Raw genomic sequence first — 14,637 nt, forward strand, 5'->3', positions numbered from 1 at the left:
ATAATACCGAGTCAAAAGAAGACTCAAAAGTAACACTGGCTTCATCCTGCACTCAGTGACATGCATGTTAGATTTCAAATTGTCCATGGAAGTGAATGCTTGTTTGCCGAAACCTTGATTGGCCGGCAATCAGTTCAGAGCGTCACTTGCCTTTTTCTTGATGTCAGCCGGCCGTGATGGGCTCCAGCCACTTGTTACCCTGAACCGGATAAGCAGTATAATTGACTAAGTCCAGTCTCAAAATACTCAGACTTGCATATCGCTACTTTGAAGGTAACCTGATAACCTGTCCGCTGTACTCACCGCTGTCCCTGAAGGGGTTAGAAATCGCTGTACTACTTTTGTGCGATGCAAGAAGGTGACAGAAGCGCTGAGTCATAGGTGCGATCCTCGTGATTTGGTGCCTGGGAAGATGTCATAATAAGCTGTTGATTCTCACACCCTTGAGAACTGTAGATTTGCCTCCTCGCCAGCACAAGGCTTCCCTTGTATGCAGCAGGCGTCTTGGGTTCTCTGCGTGTGTGTACTTTGGCTATTTGTATGTATGATTTGAGTTCCAGGCGAGGGTGTGAATTTTATTGTCTGTTCATGTGGACAAATGGTATGTGTGAGCGTGTCTGTGTTGTCGCTAATTACCTTTCTTCACAGTGGCGCCTGCTGCTATTTGTGAGGTGCAACATGGCGCTGTCTCAGGTCAGACACAATGCGCCGCCTCGTCACTGTAGGTTTTCCACCGTTATTCAATTTTGGACAACGCCCGCTTGCGGGGTTCCATTTTGAGCGGGTTGCGACTGTTTTTTCATGACAAGTGACATTCTCATAAGTAACATTGCGGGTGACAAATATTTTGGGCTGTTCCGAGCAAAATACGTCTGGCGATCATCAGTGAATCGCCGAATGCTTTGGTTCGTCGCTGATGTTGGGCTTTGGAGTATAAGGCGCACCTTCGAAGAATGGCCTCTTTTATAACTGTTTTTATATATAGGGCGCATCGCTTTATAAGGCGCATCGAATTGAAGTGACAATAGTGGCTGCGGTTGCACTATGCATCCACTAGATGGAGCTACGCTAAAGAGAATACAATACAATACAAAACAATACAGCTTTATTTATATCAAGTCATATCGGGCGCATTGTCGAAATTGAGATGCTTTTAGGTGCACCTTATAGTGCAGAAAATACGGTAGACATGTTTCCAGGAACCTTGGGTTGCTTCAGGCCATGTCTGTGAATTGTCGTTTCCCCGAAGCTCCCGAGATTCCCTCTGGCTGGCTACTGTTGTCGCTACTGGAGCCCAACCGCTTGATTGTGTGTTTGTGTATAGAACAGAAAATAAAACAAAAAAAAATGGAATGAAGTGCGAGTGGGAGAACGACAGGGAATAAGTGATTTTGTTACTAATGATCCTGGCAGCTTCCACGCCTCTGCTGAGTTGCGCGCGTTTTGTAGCGGGAGCAATTAAAATGTGCCGAGGGTATCTCCTGTTTGTGTGATCTGCTGGATGATCGCCGTTACTCCATCTTTCACGGGACATCTGGACTGCAACATGGTGCTTGGGCTAACTGAGGCAGACACGTGCGGTCAAAGACAATTTGTTAATAGACATGTCAACAGGGAAAAAGCCATTTTAGTCGACGTACGGTGGCGGGCTCCAATTACAATATGTGAGACAATATATTACATGTTTGCTTCCTCTAATATAAATGTGTGTGTGTGTGTGTGTGTACATATGTGTGTGTATATATATATATTATATATACACACACACACACAATTAGTTCAATAATACACTGAGCCTGATTATTTTGCTGCTTAAAAAAATGATTTCCTGAAATAATAAAAAGCTAATTTACATAACATCATCGGTACATGAAATATCACCAAAATATCAATCCCGTGGCACGGGATTTTCCAATGTCGTGCAGCCCAAATTAATGGTGCATTTGCATACTTTTCCTATTTATGTTGACATCAATCGTATGAACAAAATCTAATATAGTGGAGTTCGTAAAACAGACTCGGTCAGCGTTTGAGTCAGTCATGATCGCTGAGAGTCGATCACATTGAGAGAAAAGGAAAGTCATGTCGAGAGAGAAAAGAAAAAAACATTTTTTTTATTTTGAGAGATCATTTTGTTTTGTGAGAGAAACCAGTAGGTTTTTTTTCTTCTTTTTTTTTTTTTTTTTACATTAGAGAGGGAGGTCTATTTCTGTGGTGTCTGGGGGGGAAAAAAATCCATCGGTACTGATAAGAAATTGTAGGAATGACTTTTAATACAGCTCCAGTTTGAATTAAAACTAGTTCATCTTTCAGTATTTTGTGGATGGCTGATTTGAAATTTCATTGGATGGGAGGAGGGGGCGGGGTCACAGAACATTTTCTCCAAGTCTGACATGATGTAACTCACTGCAGTTCTCCGGTCCGTGTAGCCTTGTGTGGGTCAGCCGAGAGATGATTTGACAACAACAGAGAATGAATGATGCAACAAACAAGAAATAAAAACACGCACACAAGAAAATATAAAATATAAATAAAATACTTGAAATTTATATTGCAATTCCGTATCCATTTTTTAAAAAATCCGTATTGCAGTCCTTCCAATTTGATTCTTCGCATTTTCGAACACGATGAGGATGCATTGATGTTATTTTTCCCTTCATGACTATTTATGTCGCATTATTGAGTTATCGCCATCCAGCCAACGAATCCTGTGGTGCAAACACCGCCATCATTCTTCCGAATCATACCACAGTGGGGCATTTTGAGCTGGTCCGGCACATAATCATTAGTTTTATCTGCCTTTTGCTTATTTTTCAGTGGGTCTGAGGTAGCTTAAGAATCTAAGCTTGGAGAGAAATAATGAACAGAAGCACCATAAAACACACACACACACACACACACACACACACACACACACGCACACAAGCTGCATTTAAAAGTAGTTTACGGTTATGACTGAAGAGAACGGCACTTTGCAGCCACTATCCAAGAATCACTTGGTAGGATTATAAAGTGTGAGTAGTAAGGTGTTTTTTTTTTGTTTTGTTTTTTTTAAATTATAGTGTCTTTATTCAAGAAGACACACGTTGATTGAAATCGAAGGAGACAGTCATGGGCCGTACCGTAGAGTCAGTAAAAGTCTTTTAGATGCTTGTCCTTTCGGATTGTTTGTGAGGTTCTGCTACACATTTTTAGGGCATTTCCCACCAGAGTGAAATGACCTTTTGGTATGTGAAAAAACGGTGTTGTCACAATGTAGATGCAGGTCCCCCCCCAAGCTGCTTTGGCTTGACATCCTCCAAGATGTTTGTGTTCACATTTATTTTCTTTAAACATCTGGGCATCAGAGGTTGGGCAGCGGGCAGGTGAGTGGAGTGGGGATTTTTTTTTTTTTTTTTAATAACCAAATAGAGTATAGAAACTTATCGTTCCTGTTTTTATTTATTTTTTTGGCGATAAACTATTGACCTGTGATCGGGGGATCAAAAGATAATGACAGTTGTATGGTAATAGAACTGGTTTGTGTCCCCGGTTGTTAGTCACAGTCACTTATTGGTGTAAACACTCGATGCAGGAGTTATACGGGATATAAAATCGCAGCCACTAAATGTAGAATATCCATTTTTGAAAGTGCTGGTCCTCACTCAGGTTTCATACACTAGGCAAGACACAACTCTGAAAAGTAGGCTGGCTTCACTTCCGTTGTCAACTTAGTCCATTTGTGTACGGCATAACAGTTAAATGCAGCTTCACCATATTTGCTTTGAACTCTGTGCTCCACTAATTGACCCAAGTCTTCAGACCTCAGACCCCCCTACTGGGTTTATATTCAGTCAGCATTTCTCAGAACCAGTTTGCGATTTATAGACCAGTAGCGCAATTTTCAAATCTATTCTAAAGCTGACTGGGAGCCAGTGTGACACCTTTGAGACCGGAGTAATATGTTCTATTCTCTTTGTTCCGTTCAGGACCCGTGCTGCGGCTGTTTGATGCTCTTTTGAGGGAGCCCGGTCAGGAGATCAACAATATAAATGAAGTCTACTAGAGATAAAAGCATGGATACGTTTCCCCTGCTCTGACTGGAACATGCGACCCTTCAGTCTGGAGATGCCTTTCAGCAGGTAAGAGACTTATTTTAGTGATTGATTTGATATCATTGCTGAAGGTCAGGTCAGAGTCTAACGGCACCACGTGATTTCAGCCCCGGTCTTTGGTTTCTGAGGTGGTGGCTTCTCACAGCAATCTTTTTGTTATTGCCCCCCCCAAAATGAACAATGACCTCCCTTTCTTTTTGGATTAGCCGAGGAAAGTTTTAGGTTCATCCAGTTGTTAGACAGTGACAAAAAACATGATGCATTCAGGTTGTAATGCTCAAAATCATGTTGATAAATTCTGAAATCTGCATTCCTTGGACTGTGTCAGTCAGGCCCGTGCGTGCGTATGTGTGTGAGATGCTCCCCGAGGGGATCACTGAATGTGTTGACAGTGACATAGCAAAACTTCACATTGCTCAACACCATTTAAAAAAAGGAACCCTTTTACAGTTATTGAATCAGATTTTTCCTTCGACTCGCCGTTCCTATTTTCAGTTGTACTTCAGCTAAAATTTGTTTTTTTAAATGACTATTGCGCAATCTATAAGGAACTGTATGCCATGAGAGGACTTCGCACACTGTGGATCTTATGCGCCGTTTCCCTAGGGTGACGCAAATGCACATGAATGCACAAGAGTCAGCAGTCCGAACTTTATGGTCAAACGGCCTCCAGGCCCACTGGGACCTCTCCCGGGAAAGACGGCCAATCCTTACATCTGAGTTTGTGTGCGCCTCACAAGAACTGCATTCACATCAGCCAGATGTGTTAATGTGGCGGTCGGAGTAGCCGCGAAATTTTTCACTGGATTTATTCCGTAGAAAGATACATTAGACTCACTTTTGTTTTGTTGAATATTTAAGTACGTCCAGAATTGGGATATAAACACTCCGGGTGACGACGCTCCTTAAACTCCACTCGTGCATTGGAAGGGCCAAGTACACCTACATGGGGCTCGACCCACGTGGTCCCCCCCACCCCCCTGAGATGAAGCTTGCACGCTCGGCTCTGTCAGCCACTCCACGGCTCATTACAGTGAAGCCACAGTGCACATTGCTGCCAAGGAACTCGGGGAAGCTGTGTTTATCTCCAGAAGATTGAGACAGATTGAATATGTAAAGTAAGAAGCGAGTGGAATCCCATCACGCTGATTGCTTTAGACCAGCTGAGAGTCTGAGATTGATTCTAACAGTTGTTGTAGAGGGACAGCAGTGGGTGTGGCTGCGGGTGTATGTGTGTGGTCCCAATTCATATGCAATACAACCGCGATTCTCATGGCCCCCTAATGCAGACCATTACGTGGCAGCGCTGCGGATGGGTTGCAGGTGCGGTTTGTAATCGTGGTTGCAGCCAAGAGAGCGCTTCATTTTTAATGACACGACTCAAGGTGACCAATCGTTATGAGGCACGCTTGTTGGAAGCATTGTTTCACATTGCAGGCGTTCCAAGGCTGATTTTTAAACGTGAAAGACTTTTCCTGAGAGCGAGAACCTTGTCATTTTTTTTTTTTAATTTTTTAAATGATACTTTGAACTGGTTAGCATGTCGGCCTCATAGTGCAGAGAGGTGCAGGGTTCGATTCCAGCTCCGGCCTTCCTGTGTGGAGTTGGCATGTTCTGCGTGGGTTTTCTCCGGGTATTCCGGTTTCTTCCCTCATTCCAAAAACATGTGGCAGGTTAATAGAATGCTCTGAATTGTCCGTAGGTGTGAGTGTGAATGCGGATGGTTGTTTGTCTATGTGTGCCCTGCGATTGGCTGTTCAGGGTGTCCCCCGCTGAATGCCCGAAGACAGCTGGGATGGACTCTAGCGTTCCTTGTGTGGATAAAGCAGATCACAAAATGGATGGATGGATGGATGGATGGATGGGTACTTTGAACTACTTTGCTTGAAATGCTTGAAGAAATATGGCTCAAAGATTCTGCATTGTAACTTGCAAACATTTTCATATACATGAAACTTTTTTTTACGTTGTCATGTTACAACCACCAACGCAAATTTTTGTTGTTCATATTAACCAGAACAGTGATCCATTAATTGCAAAGTGGGGAAAAAAAAGTCACTAAATCAGAGTAACAATCATTCACATTCACAACTATGGACAATTTGGAGTCTTCAGTGAACCTAACATGCATTTTTTTTTCTTTTGAAATTTGGGAGGGGGCCGGAATACCCGGGGAAAGCATTCGCAAGGACTATGTGAAGCTCATGCTGGTGGTGAATAGTCCAGTTGATTTTCTCAGACGTGAGCGGCATCCAAAATGTTCTCTCTGACGACAATATGCTATGACCTGTTCTGACCCCAATGCGGAAATTCTGATTCGGTGTTCATTTTCAAAGGCCGATTCAGAAATCAGTTTGAGTCACCACCGATTTGTGCAGCCGAAGCAACTACGTGGAGATATTCAGCAAACTAAAGCCTGTTAATCCTACCGATTACTTAATATTGTTCCTGGCTTTGCAAACACTGAATAGAAAGTAATCAGACGATGGCACAGAAAAACAAAACTATGATTATAACATATATATTTATATATTTTTAAAGATGGATAGATTCTTTATCCACAAGGGTAATTCACTACTCGTCCTACTTTCTTGAGTGAGGAAGCGCAAGATTCCCTCATCCATTCAAATACAGTCAACAGCAACGCACAGCGACTAATGAGAAATTTGTCTCACCGAGGGAAGGGTTGGGAGTTAAGCAGATCTGCTGGCCTAATTAGAGGAATTTAATTTCTCACAGATTCACGTGACCCAAACTTTAATCATGCATTTTGAAGGTGCATGGGGGGGAGAAGCGAAGGAGAAAGACAGAGAAGAGAATATCATGCATTTCCCTTTTTTTCTTGAATAAACAGCATTCCCGTGTAAAAACCAGAGAAAGGGAGATGCTCCGGAGTGCAAATACAAAAAGCTTGGATATTGAAACAGCTCCGTTGGACAGCGGGACAAATATTTGCATTGCCAGGTTGAAGTACCGTAATTGAGAAGCTGAATGAAGTTTGTATTAAAATGTCAACAGGAGTTGCAGCCTGTCTAACGTAACATGATAACCGCTAGTCTTGGTGGGTCTCTTTTTTTGTTTTTTTTTCGACTGAAATCAACCGCTTGTACGACACGTACAGTAAATAATCCTGTAATTAGTGCCTGTCTGCCAACAAACGTGACCCTGCGCACATCAGGCACACGTGTGAGAACGAGGCCTGCTGAGTGTGATTCAATCTGTCCAAATATTTTACACCGCACACGATGGCGAGGACTGCCTAAGAGAATGAAATGGCAGGTGCAAATATTTTCATTTGAAAAGACGATACGTATTCAGCTGTCGATATAAAAGTGACTCGTCATTTCTTGCACGTGTTCTAATAGTTGATATCTTATGTAGTTTTTTTTTTCATTATTGAAGGAGGTCTGCGCTCGACTTGGTGCCGTCTAGTTTTTATGGTCAACATGGCACTGCTAAAACAATAAATGCAATGCCCCCCCCCCCCCAGACTTTAGCATAGTACAATATACTAAAAATGCGGAGGCCAATGTGTTCCTGGCAGCTCTTTCATTCGTGCCACTCCAAAGACAAATGGCTTCAATAAGAATCCCAAATCTATCCGTCTGTTTGAGTATGGGAAAACACCGCTTAATTCCTGACTCACTTGCCTCAGGTTTGTACGGTCTGCACCAAAAGGCAAGAAATAGCTTTGACAAAGTACAGCATAATAACCCCCATCAAAGATTCCAATGTTAAGAGGCTGGATGTACCGACGCCGTGACCAGGGCTATCGACAATCGCAAAACGGAACGTTAGGGAACGAGATTGTGCATTTTCCAGCCAATGAATCGGTGCTCTAAACAAAGTGTAATATGCGGCTTCGGAACTCGGAATCCTCCGTGCCATGACATTAACGCATTTGGATACCAAACGAGAGCACTTATGAGGATTTAGGAGTAGGCGCTCGACCAGCTTTTGGAACATTGTGAGTCAGCTACATTACTGAGGCTAAAATTCCATCTGTCTTGCCGAATCGGAGTTGAGATGCAACTGTCAGAATGCGTTGAGGCAGCAAGACAAGGTTTCGATGTGACAAAGTTAGTGTGAAAGTGTTAGCTTGTTAACTCAAAGCATCCTCTTCCAAAAATCAACCTTTTGGTGTGTCGGGTTGCAATCCTTGTGTCATCTGCCGTACGATGCTAACTACTATATTGGCCTGAATATAAGACGGTGTTTTTTGCATTGAAATAAGACTGAAAAAGTGGGGGTCGTCTTATATTCGGGGTCTAGACATTATACCCATTCACGACGCTAGATGGCGCCAGATATCATTGAAGCAAATGCTGAACTTGACTCCCCAGGCCAAAGTGAACCCCTGTCACGAAGAATAAAAATAAAAATAGCAGTAGCACGAAGAAGAAAAATAAAAATAGCGACTCTTGTGATGATAAAGTGCATCGGGAAACTGTAGTGACCGCCATTCCTGAAAGGTTTAAAATATCATTCATTCTTGCATTCGGGGAATCTGTTTTTGTAATGTCAATTAGCCCTCAGTATAACTTCCAAAAAAGTGAAAAGTGCAAGAGATTGTGCAATTTACTCATTCCCTGCCATTGACGACGATTGATTGTCAAAGATTCATTTCGACTGCGCTGACTATGAATGAGTTATGAAGGTGACGTTTTCACTGGCGTGTGAGCGTAGCAGTGCACCGCTCTAATACACATCTGTGAAGTTCAGAGTCTTTAATTGAGTTGGTAATTGTAGTTTTCAAGAAATGTGCTGTTTGAACAAAAGGGTCAGATCTCTCTTGGTAATTTGTTTGCTTACCAGAGCGGAGAAAATATCCTGCACGTCATCATGCAGCCAATTCAATCGCTGGATTAGTGTTTGAGCAGTGTTGGCTAGTTCTGATTTATGTGTGGGTTAGATGGTGGATGGCAGTGTGGGTGGAGTATGATTGGTGTGTGTGGGTGATGCAGGCGGTGGCAGGGGCTGTCTAAAATAAAACAATGTGTCTGAAAGAGGGGAAAAAGGTAGCACTCACTCTTAACTGCGAGCGTGAACATTTCTCCATTTCTGCTTATGTGGCAGGACGCAAAACAGAAGGATTTGGTTCGAATTAGTCAAGGATTACACATCTATTTTGGCATCTTTTGTCCAGTCAAATGCGTTGCATTCAAAAATGAAGTGTGCCCAAGTGTGGTGCGGCATACTTTGTGAAAAGATGGAAAATGAATACGTTAAAAAATAAATAAATAAATAAGAGAGAGAAGCAAACAGCTTGCTCAGAGATAATTCGGGCAAATGCATTCAGGATTTTTGATGTTACTGTTAAAAAAAAAAAATACATATGTGTGTGTGTGTGTGTGTGTGTGTGTATATATATATATACATAAATTTTATTTTATTTTTCCCAGTGCCGCAACAGCAATGTTAGAACTGCTCAGAGCACCTGTTTTGCATCCTTCAAAACCCCTTTGAGGGGCCAGTTTCCATAGAAACAAGCACCGGGAGTGTGAATAGTGGTGGAAAAAAAAAATGTTTATAGAAAGAAAATTCTGCAATGGTCACAGAAGCAACTCGAAACTGACAATGGTCATAAAGTTGGAATTGATTGAAAATGAACTCATAAAGATATGGCATCGCTGGTTTTCGAGTCCAACAAGATTATTTTAAAAGCAAACTCAATGAACTGAACAACTGGGCATAAATGATGGAACCCTTCGAATTTTATTGAGGCAATCGATGCAATCAAACAATTTCTGTGTATCTCTGAGACAGCCTGCTCTCCAGGTTCGATGGTGGCCCTCTCTCGACTGCATGCCCTAGCTCCTTTCACAGAATTGTGATTTTGATCAAGGTGGGACATTCTTTACTCGTTTTAGCTTTGTGTTTTGGGCCATTATCCTGTCCGAGGACCCGCGACTAACTGAGACCAAACTTTCTGACACGGCGGATCAAATTTTGCTTTGATAGTACTGTGGACAGATTCAAGACACCTTGTGCCAGATGCAGCAGAACAGTCCCAAAATATATGAACAGTGGTGTTCTTTTTTGTAAATGTACGATGGTGGCAGTAATTGTTCCTACCGTTCAATTAAGGAAACAATACGCCATGAAGTGTCACTGAGATTTTCCAAAATGCATGCTAACAGGTAAAAAGGGGAGAAAAGATGAGGCAAAACTGGAACTTTTTGCCATGGCACATTAGCTCTATATTCACAGAGGAAAATTAGAAAGCATTCCAAGAAAAGAACACTGTCCTTCCTGTGAAACATTGAGGAGGCTTTGTTATGATCTGGGGCTGCTTTGCTCCATCAGGCACAGGTTGTCTCAAAACTGAAATGTCGAGACTGTCAAGGCATTCATGAGCAAAATGTGCTTCGCAGTGTCACAAAGCTCAGCCTTAGTTGCAGGTCACGGTTTCTCCAACAAAATTGCCCAAAACACATCGCTAAAAAAACCCAAGAATAGCAATGAACAAAATATTGAACAAATATAATCAGTAATTTATTGCACAACAAAAATGTTAAATCGTTTTGAAAACACCATCTTGACTTCGGGGAGCTATACTTGACACAAATACATATTGGGAAGACATTTTGCCTACTTGTTGCTTAACTTTGTGTCCTTGAGAAAATCTCTCAAAACTTTTTCCCCCACCTCGATTTTACTTCGGTGTCTTCCCTTCCTTGACCACATCCACACCTCTTTGCTCCCTCATCTACCCACTTTGTGTCCCTTGTTCCGTCATTTTTCACTCGTCTCCCACTCACGATAACATCTGTCTGCGCATTGATGAATCAGTCCACCTGTCATGGATCAAAGTGCACAAAGCACCGATACAAGTCCCGATCATTTGTTCACCTGTCAAAGTCAGCACTCCCACCATATCCTCCCACTTTTGTCCTGTCCTCTGCTGCCCTTGACGGCAAGCCCGAGAGTAAGAAAGAAAGTCAACCACGGATGTGTATAAATGGTGGAGTCAATGGGCAGAGATGCGTCCATCTCATTCATCACCATCGCCTTAACTTGAAAATACTTCGAGGCCTTACAGAACAGTCATACAATCCGGTTTTAACTGTGCAACTATAAAATAAATCTACCATCAAAATCCGTGTGTTTCCACAACGGAACGCAACAATCGCCGGCTAAGCTTTCACTCTTCTCCTCCCAACGCATGCAAACATTTTTGTCGTCTTTGAATTCCAAGATCCCGCGTGCCGTCAAACCCGCCGTTACGTAATGTAACGTGAATATTTGGCAGGAAGCCGCAGTTCCCAATGAACATAAGGAGGATCGGTGATTCTGAGTTGCGATGTTTCGGTTGGTGATTTACCACCAGTGTATTCCCTCCTCTTGTTGTCACGTTCAGAAGCGGTCCCTGAACGATGAAACGTGAACGCAGGGCGGTTTTGTGTGTTTGATAGTATTGTTTTTCTGGCAAAACTAAATTCACCTTAGCGCACATGCTCTCTCTCTTGCACTCGCTCTCTCTGTCACTCCCTCTCAAAACACACAACATTAAGTAAACAGGTAATCCACAGCGGGCATTGAAGTTAAATGCAATATATGGTTGAGCTTTAGCGTTCTAGGCGTGAGATACAAATCCAATTCATTTTTTATAATACAATACATCCTGCTTTACATAGCGCTTTCACAACAGCTGCAGCTGTGACAAAACCGCTAACATAAAGTAAAATAATAAACACAATACATAACATAAAACAAGTACAGTCGAGCAATCCGAACCACTTTTCCCCTCACGCGCTTTGTCGTTTGAAGCGGTTCGAGATGAAAGAGAAGAAAATCAAAGTGTCCTTTCACCAGTGGATCAGACACGTCATGCTCAAAATGCGCATATGTCTGCTACACGCTGAATTTGAAAGTAAACAAGAAGCTGTAGTTTTTGTTTGATTGGTTGTTTCCTCGACTCCAGATTTCAAATCTTTTGTGTGACGCCTGTCCTGGAGCATGTCTGACACACCTTGTATACTTTTGATATAATGGGGAGTGGGCATAGTTGCAATTTATCAGGTGCAGTGAGGTGAAGCTGTTGAGGATGAGCCGAGCGTTTGGCACTCAGGCGGACAAGACCACCATTTGGCACTGGGATGACAATCATCCAGTGTGACGATGAGATAAATGACGGTGGCGAATGGGCTCAACGGGATGGAAAGTTGTGGAATTTCAGGGAAGGAGAAGCAAGGTGAAGATAGATGGCTGGGATTGGAAGGTTGCTCGGTAGGGTTGCCGTAAAGAGCCCCGGACCCTCGTCAGGTGTGCCAAACAGAGCAGAACAGTTGGCGCAGCCGTTTTTGAGCCGGGCTCAGCACAGCTTGGCGCTCTGCTGATGTAACCTGCTGCCACTTGGACCAGTGCGAGACGGGATAAAGGAGAGATTGCGTCAAGGGATTGTGCGCGCAAAGGAAAAAGAGCCGGCAAGCAGAAACAAAGCCGATAGACCGTTTGTTGAAATCATTAAATAATTGTGCGTTTCGATGCGGGGGCTTTACCCCTAAAACTAGGAATCTTTGTACCATTATGTGTTTGCCTTTGTGAAAAGCCAGGCCCATCGTCCAACAAATGAAAAATCCAATTTGATCAAAATGGTGTATGGAGTGCGCTTTTTAGCGCTTTTTCTTTATCATACATTCATGAAGCCATATTCACTTACCAACGTATCAGATTGGCACATTCACACGGCGGATATACCAACAGAAAGCTTTTCCTTTTCCTTTTTATTTCAAAATGACTTACTTTAATCTCCAGGATCTTGCACCATACCCTGGCCAATTGCAGAACCAAGAATATTTGTTTTGTTTTGTTTGTTCCGCCCCTTTCGTAGTTGCGTCACACGTATGGAGACATGAAGGTCATCCCAAGGGTACTATCGACAATATGCTGTGACCCGTTCTGTCTCATATCCCCCCACAAAATTCACAATTTGAGTCACCGCCGACTCGCATAGCCAGCCCGAGTCTCGAAGCATCGATTCAAGAAGAAAAACCTCCCCTTGTGGAATTGCCAGTTCACACTCAGGGTCAAATGCTAGCGTGTTTATTCATACAAGGCGCATTATTAGCAGCGCAGAGACTGCGTGTGTTTCCAGGCACGCCGGTGACGCAGGTGTTCAAACGAACTGCGTTGAGTGAACACGATATGCAAACGTCGCCGTTGTTGGTTGGTACACAGCCTGAATCACCGCGGTCAGTTTTTCACTCTCAAGCCACATGGCAAATGGACAATTTTTTTCCCATCGGCTTGGATCAGCCGCTCAACACACTTTAGCCACATCTGTAAACGCAATGCAAACAACTTTCTTGCATCCTGATTGGCTGCGAGGACGATCGGGAAGAGTTTTCAGCTTGATGTGGTTGAGAGTCTGCAAACCGAAGTCCTCATTGTAGGAAGCGTGCAAAAAAAAAAAAAAGATTTAACAAGTGATAAAGAAATGTGCCGCTGTATTTTCAACTTAGCACTACTCGAGAGAGTATTATGTCATATCTGTGGCTACACGATTGCTCCCAACGGTAAAAATAAGAAAAGGAGAGCAAGAGAGAAGATGCGAAAAATCTTGACAGAAGTTTCTTCCTGCGAGAACTTTTTTTTTTTTGTCCGGCTCTTGAATTATTGAAAAGGTGAACTTGGGTATTGCTGCAATTTTTATTTTTTTTGGGGTGGTGGGATTATGCTAGTGGAGGAGAAAGATTAGAATGAAGGCAATCGATGTTTTTTTTTTTTTTCTTTTTTCAGCGGCATTGCCAAAAGCTGTGTAGAAATTATCGGTGCAGATATATGCAGTCTCAACCAAACTTGGCTGCTCTTTAAATGAGCACCTTTCTGGAGCCGTCTTCTCTCCTGCTTATTATGAAGGAGGAAGAAGGCGATATTAGGTCACCTGTTGATGAACAATTCAAAGATTGTTTTTTTTTTTTTTTTTTATGGGCCTTTCGTAATAGCTGTATTTTGGTTAGCTGTGTTACACCCTGATAGCGCAGACAACCGCTGGGACAAAAAAGACAAATATGAACACAAATGTTTTGTGGCAATTTTTCTCTCCATTTCATTTCATTTTGATTTGCATGTCTGTCTGTCACTGCCATGACTATTCCAGATGACCTATTTGATGCTGTTTTTGCACCGCACATTACTGGCCCGAATCGCTTTGGTTGAGCTCGTCAGGTGGAACTGGAAAGTTGTAAATAGTTGACAGTGTTAGCAGAAAACCTTCTGGCTTTGAACAGAAAGCAAAAAATAATAATAATAATGGCAGGAAAAGCCTAATGGAACATCTAAAATGCATTTGCAATTAATCAGAGAGTTGTTGGTTGTTGTGCAAGGGTCAATCGCTTGTTGTCCGTGTGTGTGTTGCCGACTATTTTTATTTTATTTTTTACACTTGTGTGTAGTTTAGTCGTGTTTGGTCACGTCGCTCTTTGTGTGGCGAGCGTAACATGTTCGGACTTTAAAATATTTTTCCAATTAGACCAGTTCATGTTTGAATTTTTTTGCGGATGTATTTTTTTTTTTCCCATCCGTCCGTCCATCCATTTTC

At 42.6% G+C, this 14,637-nt stretch overlaps 1 protein-coding gene across 1 annotated transcript in view; it reads left to right on the forward strand.

The window, feature by feature from the left end:
• The first annotated feature begins 3,976 nt into the window (after nt 1-3,976).
• The window catches only part of cpped1 (calcineurin-like phosphoesterase domain containing 1), a 110,215-nt gene continuing 99,554 nt past the window's right edge, over nt 3,977-14,637 (forward strand). Inside the window, exon 1 of the mRNA XM_019863590.1 lies at nt 3,977-4,121. The gene's annotated coding sequence lies outside the window, so the exon portion shown is untranslated. The remainder of the gene's footprint in view (nt 4,122-14,637) is intronic.

This window comes from Hippocampus comes, unplaced genomic scaffold, assembly GCF_001891065.2.
Source record: "Hippocampus comes isolate QL1 unplaced genomic scaffold, H_comes_QL1_v1.1 scaffold91, whole genome shotgun sequence".
Classification (NCBI taxonomy): domain Eukaryota; kingdom Metazoa; phylum Chordata; class Actinopteri; order Syngnathiformes; family Syngnathidae; genus Hippocampus; species Hippocampus comes.